The sequence below is a fragment of the Columba livia genome, chromosome 9, assembly GCF_036013475.1.
Source record: "Columba livia isolate bColLiv1 breed racing homer chromosome 9, bColLiv1.pat.W.v2, whole genome shotgun sequence".
NCBI lineage: Eukaryota > Metazoa > Chordata > Aves > Columbiformes > Columbidae > Columba > Columba livia.
Window position 1 is genome coordinate 12693003 of NC_088610.1, and position 16687 is coordinate 12709689.

General features: G+C 46.0%; 1 protein-coding gene across 4 annotated transcripts in view; it reads left to right on the forward strand.

Annotated features, from left to right (window-relative positions):
* PLD1 (phospholipase D1) overlaps positions 1-16687 on the forward strand; it is a 76364-nt gene that overhangs the window by 9424 nt on the left and 50253 nt on the right. For 2 of the 4 annotated variants that reach the window (XM_065073844.1, XM_065073845.1), the window contains one exon: positions 1217-1431. The gene's annotated coding sequence lies outside the window, so the exon portion shown is untranslated. Of the gene's footprint in view, positions 1-1216; positions 1432-3479; positions 3639-16687 lie in introns of those variants that run through there. The other 2 variants (XM_005512011.3, XM_065073846.1) reach the window with 1 other exon arrangement.

Genomic DNA, 16687 nt, shown 5'->3' on the forward strand with positions numbered 1-16687 from the left:
AGTGAGTGGCCATCTGAAACCCTAGCAGAGTGGTAGATCTTCCACCACTCACAGGGCTGCTGTTCTGCAGACAGTTTGGCTTCAGCAGAGGTTGGGGACAGGGTGCAGGAGGCATGGTGGTATTCCATGCTGGACCTTGGCATCATGTGGTGCCAAAACAGCCCTTGTCTCATTGCCAGGTGATGCAGCTGGTTCCTCCCTCCCTCCCCTGGGGCTCTGCAGGCTCCTTCCCAAATGGGACCCAACTCATGGGAAAACTACTCCCCAGTTTTTCCCCTGGCTCCCCTCAGGCCCCTGTGCGGCTAAAGGGGAAACACATGGAGGGAAAAGGTCCTGCAGGTTGTCTGCAGACAGCAAAGACAGGCAGAAAAGTGCACAAGTCAAGCAATTGATGGTTTGGTTGGTTTTGCCATCTTTGATACTTCACCTAACCAAGAATCTGTCGGTTGCTGTGAACCCTGTCAGCTGAGGCGTGGCAGTTCAGCAACCCTGGACCGCAGAATGACCCAGTATTTGTAATGCTGCAAATAACACAGTTCTGGGGTTTGTACTAGTATAGCTGTGCTCACTTAACAAGGGAGAAGCAACCTGGTGAGAAAAACTCTATAGATAAAACCCTCTATTCAGTTGACATCTATGTTCCATCCGTCAGATGGATCCTTGCCATGGCTCTGCCGAAAGCGTTAACCGCCCTCCTGTGATCCAGCCCTTGGGCAAAACTGCTTTTTGCCATAGAGTGAAAGAGAAGAATGTTTTTCTGGGTGCAGGAAAATGCTTTGAGAGGCTTGGAGAAGCTGATGGCTTCTTTGTCCTGTTGCATGCTTGCTCCTGCTGGCTTGAGGCAAGTGTCCAGCAGCCACTCTCCCTCTGTCCCTCCCTTTGCCTTCTGCATGGCTGCCACACTTGTTTGTGACACCAGGTGGTGACCAAGATTGGGGATGAGGTCCATGTTTAAAAAAAAAAAAAAAAATAAAAAAATCCTTTTTTCTTTTCCTGTGTTATCTTTCAGCTGGAGGATTTGGTTTGGTGTACAGCAGCACAGGCCCTTAGTCCTCGAAAAGCCCTTCTGCAGATGTCTCTACCTGCCTCACATATCCCCAATTTTGGCCAGCTCATTAGGCATAACAAAATTTAAAAAGGAAAAAAAACCATGATTGAAGTGCAACTAAATAACATTTTTTAAAAGGTTCCTAATATTTGCATCTTGGTTTTACAGACTGCAGCAGCACTGATCCCTGTGTGTGTGCCGCACAGCGCACTCTTTCACCAACACCTTGTGTTAAATAAGAAACCTTATTAGTGGCAGCACTAATTGTCCTCCAAGGGATGTGTGGAAGCTCCTGAAGATCAAAAAGCAGGTGGGAGCAGAGAACCAGAGAAACTCCTGACAGACAATATTGTGTTTCTTCAGAGCTCCAGGTATTTTTGAAGGTATGTGCCAAGTATCCACTTAATGAGTTGCCTCTGGGAGAGGGAAAGTTATGGGAAGTTTAGCAAATCAGTAATGGGCATGGGCACAACAGCTTTTCTCCTGTAAGAGATTATAACAGTGGGTGGAGAACCTGCTCTGCTGTGGTGGTGGGGAGAGGGAATAGTGCTACGCAGATGCCAAAATGCTCATCAAGCGTGTCTGCTCTCTGCTGCTGCTGGTCTAGCCCTGCTTGCAGCAGCTGCCAAAATCAACCTAGCAGCAGAGAAATTAAATATGCATTAACTGAGCTAAGTTTATGGATTTGTAAAGATTTGCCAGAATTCAGCCAGCCCGTTTTATAGGTGATGAGTGCTAAAATGAGTCCTGGGGTGGTGGGCATGCGTTTGTCTGCAGAGAATTGCTCTCTGTGTCTAAGATGAACCCTTTCTGCACCAACACATGTGGAGAAGATGGCAGAGACAGAGCATCCTGGGCTGGTGGATGTTCCATGTCCACCAATTCCAATCTCATATGTTGGCAATAGCATGAAACCTCCCTGCAGTGTGTGATGTGTCCTCAAAGCATGGCTTTGCCTGCTCTTTGGGTGGAAAGGTGGCGCCAGTGACACAGGGTAATTTTTCTTGTTTCCCATTGCCCTTATTCTTTGTTGCAGAGTTCCACCCTGATTTTCTTGGTTGCTTTGCTCTCTCATGACACTGAGTGTCAGAAATGTCTGTGCTGTCTTTTTACTTGCTTAATCCAGACGTCACCGCTGAGCCACCATGACTCCCATCTATCCATCAGTGCTGAGTGCAGCTGTGTCTGAGCTTGTGTTGCAATGCTATTGGGAACCCACCTTAGATTTTAAATCTGAAGCACATCACTCACACTGGTTTTAGTAAGCTTTAAGTCATAGTAAACTCAGCGTAAACAAGCTGAGCCAATGTGCTTCAGGTGTGCCCATAGCCAAAGCAGGTACTGTTCTGGTGGAGAATTTCAATATTGTGCTGCCAGAACAGGAGTAGAGTCTGTTTCTGCATTAGTAGTGACCAAAGTTGGGTTATTTATCTCATGTAGATTTGGGGACTGTGGCTCAGTTCCTCACTACTTAAAAAAAAACACACACACACAAAAAACCCCCAAACCCAACAACCTTTAAGGAAGAAAAATATCATAACAACCATATGGAAACCTTGCTGTAGAGACAGCAGCGGGAACACTGAATTCCCTGGAAAAAAGTCACCAAGATGTCTCCTGTGCAGCTGCGGTGGTGGAAGCTGTAGTACTGCAGACGAGTTCCAGGCATTTTACCAGCTTGCAAGACTGTGTTATAGCTGTTTAACGTATGGAGGATTTTTGCTTCTCCACTTGTCAGTTCAACCCTTCTATAAGCACAAAAATTTTACCCCTCGCTCGCTAAAAAACCTGCTTCTTTGCATGTTAAAAAGGGTGTATAGGAAGCAACATGGAAAATGTAGGCAATACTGCTCAGATACAAACAATATGTGACCATAATTATTAGGTTGTCTTATGCTAATAATAGCATTGTATGTGTACTTAATTCGTTGTTAATTTGCAGTGACTTTTTCATTTGTTCCCCTCGCAAATGTAATTTCTTGGCGGCAGTAGAGGAAAACTGCCTTCTCCCTGTTTTAAATAATTGGACTTCTGTGAGAATAGTACAAAAAGGGAAAAACCACGGTCCCTATGAAAGCTGCATTTGCGTGAGAGTGGAGCAAATCACTTGGAGTCCCTGTACTTGCAGGGCTGTGAAGTTAAAGGAAAAAAATAAAAACAAACAAAAAAAGAAAGCAGACTTTCTCCTCACTGTTAACGGCTCATTTATTGATTTTATTTTTCCTCTAATAAGAAGTTCCCGCCATAAAAAACAGGGGGGACAGAACCCATTAAACCACCCTGCCCTTTTCCTCCACCCTTCCTGCCAGTAGCCCAACATTCTCGTTAACTGGCGGGGAGTGGTTTCCTCTTCATTATCCAGTGCTCATAGGCTGCTCTTGCCTTGTGGGCTGGGTCGTGTTCGGCTTTTGCCGTGGGGGACCCAGCCTGGATGCTGGAAGCGGAGCGGCGGAACCGGAGCGGCGGGGCAGGGCGGGCGGGGCCGGGCTGCGGGGCGGCTCCTCCGGTTGCGGGGCCGCCGCTTCGCCGGGTCAAGCTCTTCGCTCGTTCTAACAGCACCATGAGGAACCCGCTTCTCCGGGGGCAGGAGGTTGGTGGAGAAAGATTCGGAGTTTGTCGGTTCCCGGGCTGCCGTGAAGGGGGTGGCTTTGGGGCAGTTTTGGGGGAGAGAAAAAGCGAATGTTTAAACACAGGACGCTTATTTTGAAGTTAATTTCCTGCTTGGGCTCTTTGCTGAGGCTGGGAAGCAAACTTTGCCGAAGGGAGGTGTTGGTCAGCCCTGGGGGACATATTTGGGATGATTTACTGTTTGGTTTTTTTTGTGCTTTGCAGTGGGCAGGTTTGGATCCAGCGAGGCTGATGAGCGCTGGGCTGGAGTCAGCCGGGGGGATCTGGATCGGGGAATTCAGAGATAGTAGCTTTACATTTGCTGTGAACTTCAGTGTTGCTGAGCTGTATTTGGCTGTTTTCTCCAAAGCTGGTGAAAAACTGTGTCTCTGCCTCGTACCTTTTAGCATTTACTGTTTTGGGACGTGGGAAAAACCTGCAGGTTTCCCAAAATGCTGTCAGCTGGCTTGACACAACCCAGTCTACTGAGCGGCAGGTTGGATTTCTTGCAATGAGAGCCTTTTCTGCCTGTTGCTATTCTTCTTTACTTGGCAGGATGCTCTTTGGAAATCTTCAGCCTCAAAATGCCTCTGATCTGTCCTGGGCAATGGTTCAAGCTGGTGCAGTTCTGTTGACTTCAGGAGTGTTTCGCCTGCGTGGCCAGGGTTGACACAGGCTCTGTACACAGCAGGACAATATGTATTATGTGTACAGGTCTATGTGGTCTCCAGATCCCTCCTTTAAGTAAATCTGCATGATGCCTCTGCAGTCCTTAGAGTTACATGGCTGTTTATGGGACTGACACTGAGTTTAATTGGGTGGATGAAGTTCTGCTTGTTTGTGTGAAGATCGTCAGTGATGGGATGTGATGGCGAGGCTGGTGTGGCCATGGCGGCTGGGACAAACGCTTTCTGTTTGTGTGCAGCATTGTGTTTTGGAGCTGCCTTGCGTTTGCAGCTTGGAGGGTGGGAACTCTGTTTCGAGTGTCGTTAATTGCTCAAGAATTTGTGTTTTCTTTACCATGCTATCTCTGGCATTTGATAATGTGAGCTCATGCCAGAGGCTTGCAGGTAACCTGGGAACTTAATTTCTGACCATCTCTTGTCACAATGCTCACAGACGTGTTAGCTCTGCGGCTTGGGTTTCAAGGCCAAATCTTGCCCAGCTTTACTAGAAGTTAGGAAGCTCCAGGTTTAAGCCCTGGAGCCCTGGGCTCCTTTTCAGCATGGATTGCTCTGCACTGTATTTTCTGTGAATATGCAGAAACCCCCTTCCGTCAGGGTGTTACTGTAGGATGCCGAGTGCTGCGCAGGGATGCTGGGACCCCTGAACCCTGCTCAGGATGAGTGCTGAGCACCCATGTGGGATGGTGGCCACCAATCCACTTCTGCAACTCGTCTGCAGATGAAAGGGGCCTTCCTCCTGTCCTTTTGCTGTGAGGTACCGCCAAACCTGTATAGTCAGGGATTTTTGTTGTGGGAGAAAAGTGGGGAATCAGTCTGGTTACCTGTGCAGCCAGGTACTACTGTAAATGAAAGTTTATCAAGAGCAATAAATCTGGTTGGTTGGTTTGTTCATTTGTTTCTTTTTTGCTAAAATTAAACTTTCCCACTTAAAGAAGATTAAAGAGTCTCACTTAAAATGCCCATTTGCACATTTAATTTTGTCCAGATTCATCGCATTACCCTTTTTGGGATTACTGAAAATTAATGTTGAGACTCTGGTCTTACTGGAAAAGACTAGTAAAGCGGCTTCTCTTGGGGACTGCGATGCTGCTGTCATTTTTAGAAGCTGAAACTTGCCACAGATACTGCTGTTGCTGGCAGGTGTCTCCTGAGCTGCAGCTGAGGAAGAGTTTGCTGGGATCAGAATTGCAGCTTCTTTAAACTGATGAAGACTGTGTTTTAATTATATATATCAGTAAAATTGTAAGCACTAGCTAGGTAATCTTTGCTGGAGAAATAATTATTTCGTGAAACAAGCTGAAATCCCTTGGCTCACCTAGAATTTTTACTGCTTTTCTTACTAGTAGCAAAGTGTAAAATCTTGTGTCAACTTGGCGTTATCCCCTGTAATTTATGAAGTGCACTTTAGACCACAGGTGTGTCTGCAGTAAAGATCCCATGTTTTACAGCGGGCCTGCTCTCCAGCACTGATTTGAGAAATCTCTTCCTTGATAAACCATGTGAAGAATTGCCGTTGTCTCCTCTGTCGGTTATTTATGAACTGAACTTGGGTTTTTAGTTCTCTGGTAATTGATTTAAAGCAAGTCAGCAAATCTTCAGGGAAAGAAATATTAGGAGAATGCACTTAACTGCTGGTGTTGCCACAAGTTTTATTACTTTGAAATGAAATAATAAATAAGATACCGGTTATTAATGTTCATACAGGCTTCTAGATTTATTTTCTCTATCTCTACCTACTGAACACACCAAAGGAGAAACTCATTCTCTGAAATAACTGAATCCCTGGAGTGCTGCAGCCAAGCCATCACTCTGCTATGGGAAGCACCCCTCTCCTGTTGCTTTTCTTGAGAACAGGTGGTTCCTTAATTTCACATTGGAACAGCTACTTTGTAGCAAGTAACTTAAAAGTAATAATAATAAACAAAGTTTGAGTGGGTATGAGCATTGTACAAAATTTGTATATAATAGAGCTGAGGAAGTAATTTGATTTTTTTGTTTGTTTGTTTTTTTTTCTGGGTGTTAACTTGCTGGAGTGTCTAATGTCAATAAGCACCTGGTCTTAGCTGAGGCTGACAAGGGAGGAGGGGGAGAGTGAACACTTCATGCCTTTTCCTCCTGTTGTCTGACTGACAATTGGTGATGTGTTTTTAACTTGCTCTCACATGCCCTGTACCCTGGAAAAAACTCCTACAGGGACCAGGCTTGATTCAGTCATGGCTATGTGTCTGATGTACGTTGTGCTTAGGTTGTTTTTTTTTTTTTTCTTTTCCTTCATAAAACCTTGGCCAGCATTTATTTTTGCCAAAAAGAAGTGTTTTTTTAGTCCTTTTTCAGGTGCTGTTTGCCATGCTTTTTCTGTACTCTGAGATGTGGGATGTGTGAGTAGCTGGCAGGCAGCCTGGCTTCTTTACATCCGGGTATGTGGGACGAGACCTCAGCCCTGCTGAGCTACAGGATGGAGACACATATATTTTATCCTTTTTTTGGTGTTGTTTTTATATATAAAAATATATTTCTAACAAATATTCAGAGGAGTGCCCTTGCCCTGCCATTCACTTTCGTGGCTTCATGAACATCTGCTTGATGTACGTACCAGCTCCATGTATGCAGACACTCTGGAAAGCAGAGGGTGGTAGAAGGACTGGGGACAAAACCCTCTGTTTGCTAGTTTTCCTTCCAAAATATTTGCTGCATTCCTTCCCCACCTGCTTGGCACAGGGTGGCAGGAGGCAGTCAGGGTCCTTGGGGCTGGGAACACGTGCTCATACCCTGGCTCCTCCTGTGCCTGGGGGAGCAAATGAGAGGGAGATGTGGATTTGCAGAAAATGAATTTTTATGTATATATATTTGTGTCTTCAGGATTTAGAGTTTTCTCTGTTTCCGTGCAATAATAGTGGGAGGTATCTAATCACTGGGGTCGACATCACATGCCACCACCCTGAGCGCTTCGCGCATCCCTCGCTCCTTGTGCCCACACGCTGCGGTGGCATTTAGTGCTTTCTAGATCCTTAAAGCAGATAAACGCCACCGCAACCCAGGCCTTTACGTAAGGAAGTGGGGGAGAGAGACCGTCTGGTGGCTGCTGCTCCCATACTGGAAATTGGGACCCCAAAAATGAATTGGGACGATGCCAGGCTCCCCCCCAGCATGTGCTGCCCGCTCGCCAGGGAAGAAGAGGAAGACATGTGCCCTGGCAGGGAGGCAAGTTTTGCTTCTGAGAATAAAAACTGGTAATTTAAACCAAGTCTGTCTGGCTCACACTAGTCTAAATAGATGATGTTGAGGGAAAACTTGCTAAAAAAGGGTCAGGGAGGGGGATGGCACAAGTACCAGCAGGACTTGCTGCTGCTCGGCAGCAAGTGTGGTGTTCTGGGTAACAGCACAGCATGTGGTCAGGATTTATTGCTGAAAAGGGATGCAGGTTTTTAATATGGAGATAATCACCTGGAGATAGCAATCTTATTGGGCTAATGTGCTTGCTTTGTTGCCAAGAAGAGGTGTCTGAGAGTGGGGCTAAATGGGAACAAACCCGGCAGCATTTCCTTGACACGCATCTGCTCAGCTGTGCCACAGGTAGAGGTCACACCTCTGCTCTTCAGTTAATCATGTTTCTGCAACTGTTTTCCCTTAAAACTTCCCTGTTGCGCTCTGTGGATGCAGCACTGACCATATCGAACTCCAGCAAATAAGTTTGGTCTTCAGCTGTAATAGGATTTAACAGCAAAGTAGCCAGTTTGCGTTAGTTATCTTAGTGTAAGAGCTTAGTGTCTTCCTCCTCTATCTGGCAGAGCAAATAAGTGGTCCTCTGCCCAAAGGAACTGACTCTCGAGGGAGAAAGGGTGTCATAAAAAGGCAACGCGAATAATGATGGGGTGTGCGTTTTGCAGAAAAGAAAGAGCATCCCTCTGCTCTGGGTGAGCTGGGCTGGGGTGCGGAGAATTTCTGAAAGAGGGAGGTGCAAAGCTGAGGATGAAAAACCTCATCGTTATTTGTAGGTTTACTCAAGAGAAAGAGGCTTTTTCCCTGGGTGTGGAGTCTTGTTTGTGTTATACTGACAGGAGCGAATATTCACATATTCACAACATTCATGGTGTTTGTTCTGGTTTACACTTCTGTTGGTGGAAGAAGAATTAAATTGTCATTTCCTTGATTGCATTTTTCAGGTCAAGCTGTCAGTGGGCCTGATTCCTGTCTTAGATTTTTATTTCTGCCAGTGCAGTGAACCCTCATGGGTGCAGCCTTTGCATGAGAACTTTTTTTCTTTTTTTTTTTTTGGTGAAATATGATAAATCTCCTGATAAAGGGCCTGGGGCTTTCCTGGGCTCCCTCAGGGCGGGTCCAGTGCTGCCCCCCAGCTTTAGGGACTCTCCCTCCCCATGGCTGGGGAGGGTGGTCAGGCACAGAGGACGGTTCTTTCCTTGGTCGAGCATTCCAGGGCTCAGACAACAGGCAGTATGGGGCAGACCATGTCCCACACAGCAGCCTCTCTCCAAGCCTGTGCAGGCGGGTGATTCACAGCCCCTGGATGTTTCTGGTTTTCTTATGCGGAAACGTCTTTCTCAGCTCATCTCCCATCAGGGTCCCATTGGTGGTGTGTCCCGAGCTCCTCCGTGCCACCCATGCTGATGCATCACAGAGACGCTTCCCAGAAACATCTCCTGTTTTACCAGCTGGACTCTTGGGAGGATATTTTTAATCAGAAATCCTCATTTATTTTTCTTCCCTCCAGTCTTTATTTCCCCCACCCAGAACGCGAGCACACGCTGCTGGCTGCATCACCCTTGGGTCAGCTGCTCCTCGCAGCCAGCATCAACTGGGCTGACTCCTACTTGCAGCTTCCAGGGATCCCCAGGGTGAAAATAAACCAGCAAGAGTAATTAATTGCACTCTTCTGACACTTTCAGTGACCTGGGGTGTTGTGGCCATTGGCAGTACCTCCTGACTGCGCCCCACTAGCTGGCTAAGGGCAACATTGCTGCTTTTTATTAAATTAAAACAAACAAACAACAAAAAAACCCAAACTTTGAATGTGATACACAAGAGGTAAAACAACTGGATATTTGGGGCCTGCATTTTCTCTTCTAACTTAAGTAAAATGCAGTTGGCTTTTCCTTGTGAAGAACACAAATCTGCCCTGTTTGGTGTTTTATTGGTGAGTGCTGGGGTCTCCCAGGGAGCTCAGCCATCCTCTCTCTGTCACGGCTTGGAGGGCGGCTGAAATAATTTGGAAAGCAGGCAGTGCATTGTATAGTCTTTTCAGAAATAAATGCTTTTCTGGCTTTTCTTCTTTTTCTTAATGTCAGTTTATGTAGTCTCCATGAGATGTTCTGAAGTATATTTTTCCATGACAGAGGTTTCCTGCAAATTGATTTTTTTTGGGTTTTTTTGCAAGGGTCCCACCCAGCGTTAAGTCTTCCCAAGAAAGAATAGTAGATGACTCATGGTGGCTTTGAAATTTCTGTGGTTAGACCTGATCCTGCTGAGTTTTGGCAGCAATTATGGCAAATGAGCCGTTTTGTTCACTGAGAGAAGGAACCAGTGAGATGGGAACTGCTGCCTGAGCCTGCTCAGGTTTTTTCTTTCCCAAAGCTCTAGCTTTTCTTTCTGCCAAACAGCTTTTTTATACATGTAGAAAGCTGTCTGCAGACACCTTTTTGAGCAGCACTGCTGCAGAAGGTCATGGCAGTTGAGGGGAAAAGTAACATTTAATTTTTAGCTCATCGTGTGCCGCTGCATGTCTCGCGCGGGGGTCTGCAGAGTTAAGCTTGTAAGTCATAACCTTCGTGCTCTGGTTTCCTCTGGGAACGTGTGGGAAAAATACTGTACGGGAGTTTTCACAAAAGGAGAAAGAGCTGCAGGGTGTTTCTGGCTTGTCCAGACGCCCGCGTTGCATGTAAGGTGCTGGAGATCTGGGTACGTGGAGGCAGCTGAGGCTCAGTTTGAGTTCAGACACAAGCATCATTTTGCCTGCCATCAGCACGCTGCTGTGCCGACTTGATGGAGGCATGTTTTTCCCCCTCTGGGGGAAGGAGGAAAAAAAAAAAGAAGATATATCTGAGGCATCTATTTTGTTCTAAGAAAGCTGTCAGTATTGTTAATGTGTGTAAACTAGCTCTTTTGCATAAATTTGCAGGTGTTTGGTTATATGTAAAGCAAGAAACATAGAGCTGTTTTGTTTCTGCAAGTTACTTATTTATAATGAGCAATTTTCCATTGAATTTGCTTGGGTTCGACCTTAGTTCAGCAGGTACTGATCTGAAACCTCAGCCGTTGTTCCAGGGTTACTCGTGAAATCAGAACCGAACTTCTGTAATTATTTGCTCATCCTTAATTCTGATAACGAGTGAAACACTTCAAGGTATAGAAATATTAACTTTCCTGTAAGTTGAGTAGCCTGTGTCCTGAGTGCTGTTGTGATCCCAGGGAGGATCATATGGAGGTCTTGCGGAGAGTGTCCTTGGGAGAGGCTGGTTCACAAAGCCACCTGATGTCCTCCATAAAGTTTTGGGGACAACATCACCTTTGCACTCTGAACTCAGCTCACAGCTTCTCTTACAATTACCTCTGGGACTTCCTCAAGCCAACTCTTCTTCTTGTGAACTCGAAGTTCTCAAATATTTGTTTTAGCTGGCCAGGAAGAGGAAAATACAGTTCTTGGAGGGGGCCTTAATATTATCCTGGATCCATAGATGAAGCTGTTTGTGAACTGCTAAGAGTTTTCTGGGTGTAAAAGGGTGGACAAGGACTGATGTTTGCACGTGTTGGTGCTTGCTGTTGGCCATGTGTGAGAATAAGTAGCTGCTTTTGGAAATGCAGAACGGGAGCAGGCATGTGCCCGCCTGTCATCTCCTCTGGCACATGTTGTTGCCAGCTCTTTAGGCATGATGCTGTGTAGTACAGTGGGCATGTGGTGCTGGATGTCCCTGTGTGATAGTGGGAGCTGAGGCTACTGAGTGCTGTAGCTTTAGGGACAGACTAAAGAATGGAACTGTGCTGAGGATGCAGACATCAAATTCCTGTGGAGTTTATTAGCTAGAGTACCTGAAATGTGTCTTAAGGTGGTGCAGGGTCCCATTTGGGGTGGGGAGGCAGTGGGGTACTGGGAGAGGAACTGCGACGTATCTTTGCTGGGACAGCTGGAGGTGCATGGTGTCCCCCGCATCCTTGGAGGTGGCAGTGTCCCCAGGAAGCCACCCTGGGAGATGAACCTGTGCCCTGAGCCCCCCGGCAGGGGAGGTGCTGCTGCATGGGAGCACTCCGAGTCCTGCTCTGTGCTGCTGCCTTCTTGCTCCACCGTGGCTTTCTGCTTGTGCCAACTGTGGTGTTTTCCAATGAAAGCTATTTTAGAAATTACTTTAAAACAAACAAACAAAAAATCAAGACAACAGAAACTGCATTTTATTAAAACAATAAGCTATTAGTAAAAATACATGGTCTCAATCTGCTACTCCTTGTTGCTGGGATACCCACAGAAATCTCTCATTTCTTTTAGCAAGTCACATAAAGGGTCAACAAAAAGTGAGCACCTTCATGTGGTTTTTAACAGTAGGAGGAGAAAAGAAAACTTATGTTCCCACTTAATGGAAACTTGGAAATAAGCAGCAGGGTTGCATCTGGTGCAGCGATGGTGAGCTCCTGATAGGTACATGGGCTTTCTGCCATGATGCAGAGCAGCAGCTGCTGGGGTGCGACGGCCAGGAGATGATGTTGTGGTCCCCCAAATCCCTCAGGCTGCAGTGCTGTCCCTGGGTTTAGCTTGGCTGGCAGGAGTTATGTGAAGATCTGTAAGTGTTTGCATTTATCAGCTGCCACCCAGCCCCGCTGTGGGATGGAGGTATCGGGCTGCCTTCCAGCGTGTCCCAGCTGCTGAAATTCCCTGCGGGAAAGCGACTTGGCAGGTGGTGGTTGCTGGGGCAGACATAGCACTGAGAGATGCCGGAATAGTGTTGAGTGATGTACAGGACATCAGCCACATAGACATCTATAGGTTTAGGTCATGAAAATATGTCTGGTATTTATATGACGTGTTCAACTATATATAAGAGCAGCAGCAATATTTACCATCTGCAGGCACCAGGGTGGTCCTTGTCCCCTCTGATCGTTGTGGAGATAGTTATTCCAAGAGTCCTTTGCATTATGCTATTTCTCTGGCAAGCTTCTCCATTTCAGGATTTTATATGACGCTTTTATGGCCAAGCTCTGTGTGTCAGCCAGCACTCTCAAGTGCTGCATCCTTTGACTGTTTCTACTGGGTCCTTTTTCCAGCCCCTCTTTTCCCTCAGCTCAGGACTGGCTTTGCCACCCTCTGTTGTGGGATTTGGGGATGCTGAGGTGATGCTGACATCCAAGATGTTATCAACTGTGTTGCCTTCTCCAGCTACAGCACTAGTGGATTTTTGGGGATAGATAACCAGGTGCTGGAGGCTCTGGACATACCCTGTCCCAGCTTTCAGGGTGTTGTGTGCAGTGTTGCTGGGTTTGGGGGTACAGAATGTGTGCCGTGACCACATCAGAGAGTGGAAGGTTCATGGGGACCAAGGGCTTGAGCACAGATCCCCAGAGGATGCACATCTGAGCATGAAGAGTCAAAAACATGGTGATGCATAAGTATGTAAAGGAGCGGCATTAATCATTGATTAACACTTAATGATTGGCTTCCCGAGGCGGGCAGGGGCTATGGTCCGGGTGTGCTGCTGGGCAGGGGGGAGCAGGCACCCCATGAACAACCAGCACATCGGTGTAAGATCAGCAGCCGCTGCTCATCTCTGGATGTTTATATTTTCCTATTACTGTTCCTTAAAGCAAATAAAAGGAGTCCTTGGGAAGCGCCTGACGCTTACGCTCGTCCTGGGTGTGGGGAAAAATGCAGCCGAGAGGGTTTTTCTGACTCTAGCAGTGGTTTAGTCACCACATGATGACGGTACTGCCCTCCACCATGACCAGTGCCTTACCTCATTCTTTCCCTTGGCTTGCGTTGCTTTTCTGTTGTCTTTTCTCTGTCACAAACGCTGTGAGACAGACACTGCAGGGCACAGTATGGGGGCAGAAGGGGCTCTGCCCTGGTACGGATGGAGCAACAGGGACCTCATAGATTTTTCCTGTTATTTCCAGGCAATCCCAGTCTTGAAGCATCTTGTTTCATGTTGCAAAGAGGCCATGTGGATTCCCATGACTTAGCTTTTCCCCCAGCCTGGTGGCTTGGCCATAAGCCTCACATGGAAAGGACTGTGCAAATCAATAAAAAAGGACTGTGCTGCAGTTGTTAAAGTGGGAAATGCTACTTGATTCCTGCTTTTAGAGCTGTTACTATTAAATGCATGAACTTTGTGAGAATAATTGTTTTGTAAACAGTGTTTTCAAACATTGTGGTTTTATCAGGATTGGGTCAAAGATAAGAAGATTATGTCAGGATGATGTCTGAGCCTTATGTTTATTGTTGATTTGAATTTGTATTTCAGTCCTTTTCCAGATCTTTCTAGGGTGGGAGCAATGCTTTGCTTCTTATTCAAGGGTTGTTTTGTGTATTTTAAAAAATAAACTCTAATCCACTTGCACTGTCCCTGTTGTATGAGCATCCAGAAGGGCATATTTTCAGGAGGTATCTCTATGTGCTGTGCTGACCGCTTGCTCATCTGGCTAAGTGGCTTCTGTGTACTCAAGAGTAGGGATAAGTCATTGCTGAGTATTTTTTAACTCCCCTGTATTTTGATTTCATAGTTAGGGAATGCAGCATGCTATCTGCCATCTACAAGAGCCCTTGTATTTTTATTAAGTAGTGTGGGAGAGTATACTGCAAAGTAAAATCAAGTACATGTCTTTTTTGCTTTGTATGGGTATGTGAATTTTCTGGGCTGGAAAAGCAGGGTCCCTCTTGCAAGTGGGGACACGGAGCCTGGGGGACATCTCCTGGGTGCTCGCTGGAGATTTGACACCAGCCAAGGACTGTGAAAGGAAGACGTCCCAGGGTGTAAATCTGGGGCTCGTGACAAGCCCAGCTCCTCCTGGGGGTTGCAAATAACTCCTCAAGAAGGGCTTTTGTCAGCTGAGGGTATTTCTCCATGAAGGAGTGGTCTAAAGCAAATTTTAGGTTTAAAATGTGAGAAATCATGGAAATATTTACATGGAAAACCTTCACCAGGGGCAAATAGCCACTGAGGGCATTGTGTGTAGGATTTCCTTGGCATCTCATCTGGGCTCTCCATGCCCGTGTGGCATCCAGGCTCCTGGCAGCAGCAGGAGGAGAGGGGTAATTCATGGCTTAAGCCATTTCAATTTTGTTTGGGTGTTTATTTCTTTTTAATAACCCCATCTCACTGCCCTGTTTTTAGCCCAAGCGCTTCTGTTTTGCTCCATGCGGTCAGGGAGGTTTGCCTGGGTCCGGCCACCGGCGCTGCCTGCGGGGACAAAGCCGAGTATGGGAACAGAGGTCACTTGTCATAGCCGTTATCAAAAGGTCACTGTACTGGGAGAGATGTCATGAGAACTGGAATGAGGGTAATTTTCAGAGGTTACAGAGTTTCTCACCGGGGAGATGAGAGTTGATGTAGAGCATCAAACCCTGGGAGGCATTAGCAGGAAATGCCTGTTTTTACTCAATGTATTTTCTCTTTCCTCCTCCCCTTTTTCCCAAACGAAGGCTTTCTCAGTTTCATAGCTCTACATGGTGCTTGTCAGCATCATAACCTCGTTAAGGAGCAGTAATTGTCTCAGCTTGTTGCAGATCTGCGGCGATACATGTAAGAGAATAAACTTGTGCTGACCAAATTTTAGGTAGTCTGTGCTATTACCAGCTGCATACATTTTTACATCAGGACTTGAATGTCTTCAAAACACAGAACTGTTCATGAATATTTACTAAAATATGCATTTTCTGGCTTCCAGTTTCCATGCCTTTAAAGCAGTGCTTTTGTTGTCCTATGTAACAAGTAGAAAAATGCTGTTTCTTTCCCAAAGCCTAAGATTATAATATGATCCCCTAAGAAATAACTTGAGGTTAAAGCATAACCAAAAAGGCAAATAACAGAAATAGATAACAGATTTGTGAAGCTGCAGGATTGAGCTGGGCATTTGCAATACATTCACAAGGGCTCAGGGATTAATATAGTTAACTTTTTTATTTATAGTCATTTTTCTTGTAGTTGAAACCTTAATTCTTGGTGCAATTGTTATTTTTCCAGTGTAGATGTTCTACTAGTTCAAGAGTTTTGTCCATCCTGCTCACAGCTGTCTTTTCCACGCTTGCAGGCTGCTTTTGTGTTAATTCCAAGTCTGTTCCTTTTGAGGCGAAGTAACTTCAGTTCTGACACCGTGTTCTCATGGGTCAAATGCTTTAGATCTGACTCTTCTGCACCTTATCTTCCTTTTTGGTGCGTAGGCAGTAGCCTTGTTTGTGTATCTTGGCATGGGTTTTGCCCTTGTTCAGATTGCTGGTTCTTGGCCCCCTGAAACCTTGGTCTGTCTTTTTGTTTTGTTGTTTTGGTGTTTGGTTTTTTGTTTTTTTTCCTTTAACAAACTGCTGCTTATTTTCTATCCTGGATGACATGAGCCTAATACTGAAACGTTGCACTTATTTCTAAAAAAGTTTCATAGGATTATTTCCACCCTTCTGCAATTTTCCAGTATCATTTGAATTGTCTCTCTGTCCTTGCAGTAATTGCAGCCTCCAAAGCTGACAATATCAGCAACTTTTATAAGCCCATTCTCTAGTCCATCATTAGTGCAAGCAGTGAGAGGCCCTGGATAGACAGGGACTTCTTGACGTAGCCCTTCTATTTTCCTGCTGAATCACGGGTAACCATGCTCCGAGCGTGTTTGCACCCAGCTTGTTGCAGATTAACCCAGGCGCGTTCCTCAGCTTGTCTATGGGAATGCAAACTGTGTCTGCATGGAAGCCCTGGCCAGGAGATTAAATAGTTCTTTAGTTCTGGCTAGGCTGTAAGAAAGTCACATTTTCCCTCCCCAGCACATAATCTGGCTTTAATCTTAATAGGAAGAATCTCGCTGTGGGGACTGATTCAAGTCCGGCTGGGTTTGGACTCTGCTTTATCCCAGGACTTGTCTGTGCCAGCTGCAAAAACAGCTCTAGCTTTTTTTAAAAAAAAATCCTGAGTTATGCAGCCCTGCTGTGGTCCTTAGCAAATAGTCATTGCGGACACTGGTTAATTGTTTATCCATTAACAGACTGCGTCAATTAATCTGACAAGAGGAGCCCGGCTGTACCTGGCACGGCAGGGAGAGGAGGAGGATGCACATCCTTGCCATGTTGGCTTCTGTCCGTGTGCTCTCTCTCCAGCCCTGTCCATGTGGTATTTGTGTGCTGGTTTTCTTCAAGAGTAACTGCTGGCAT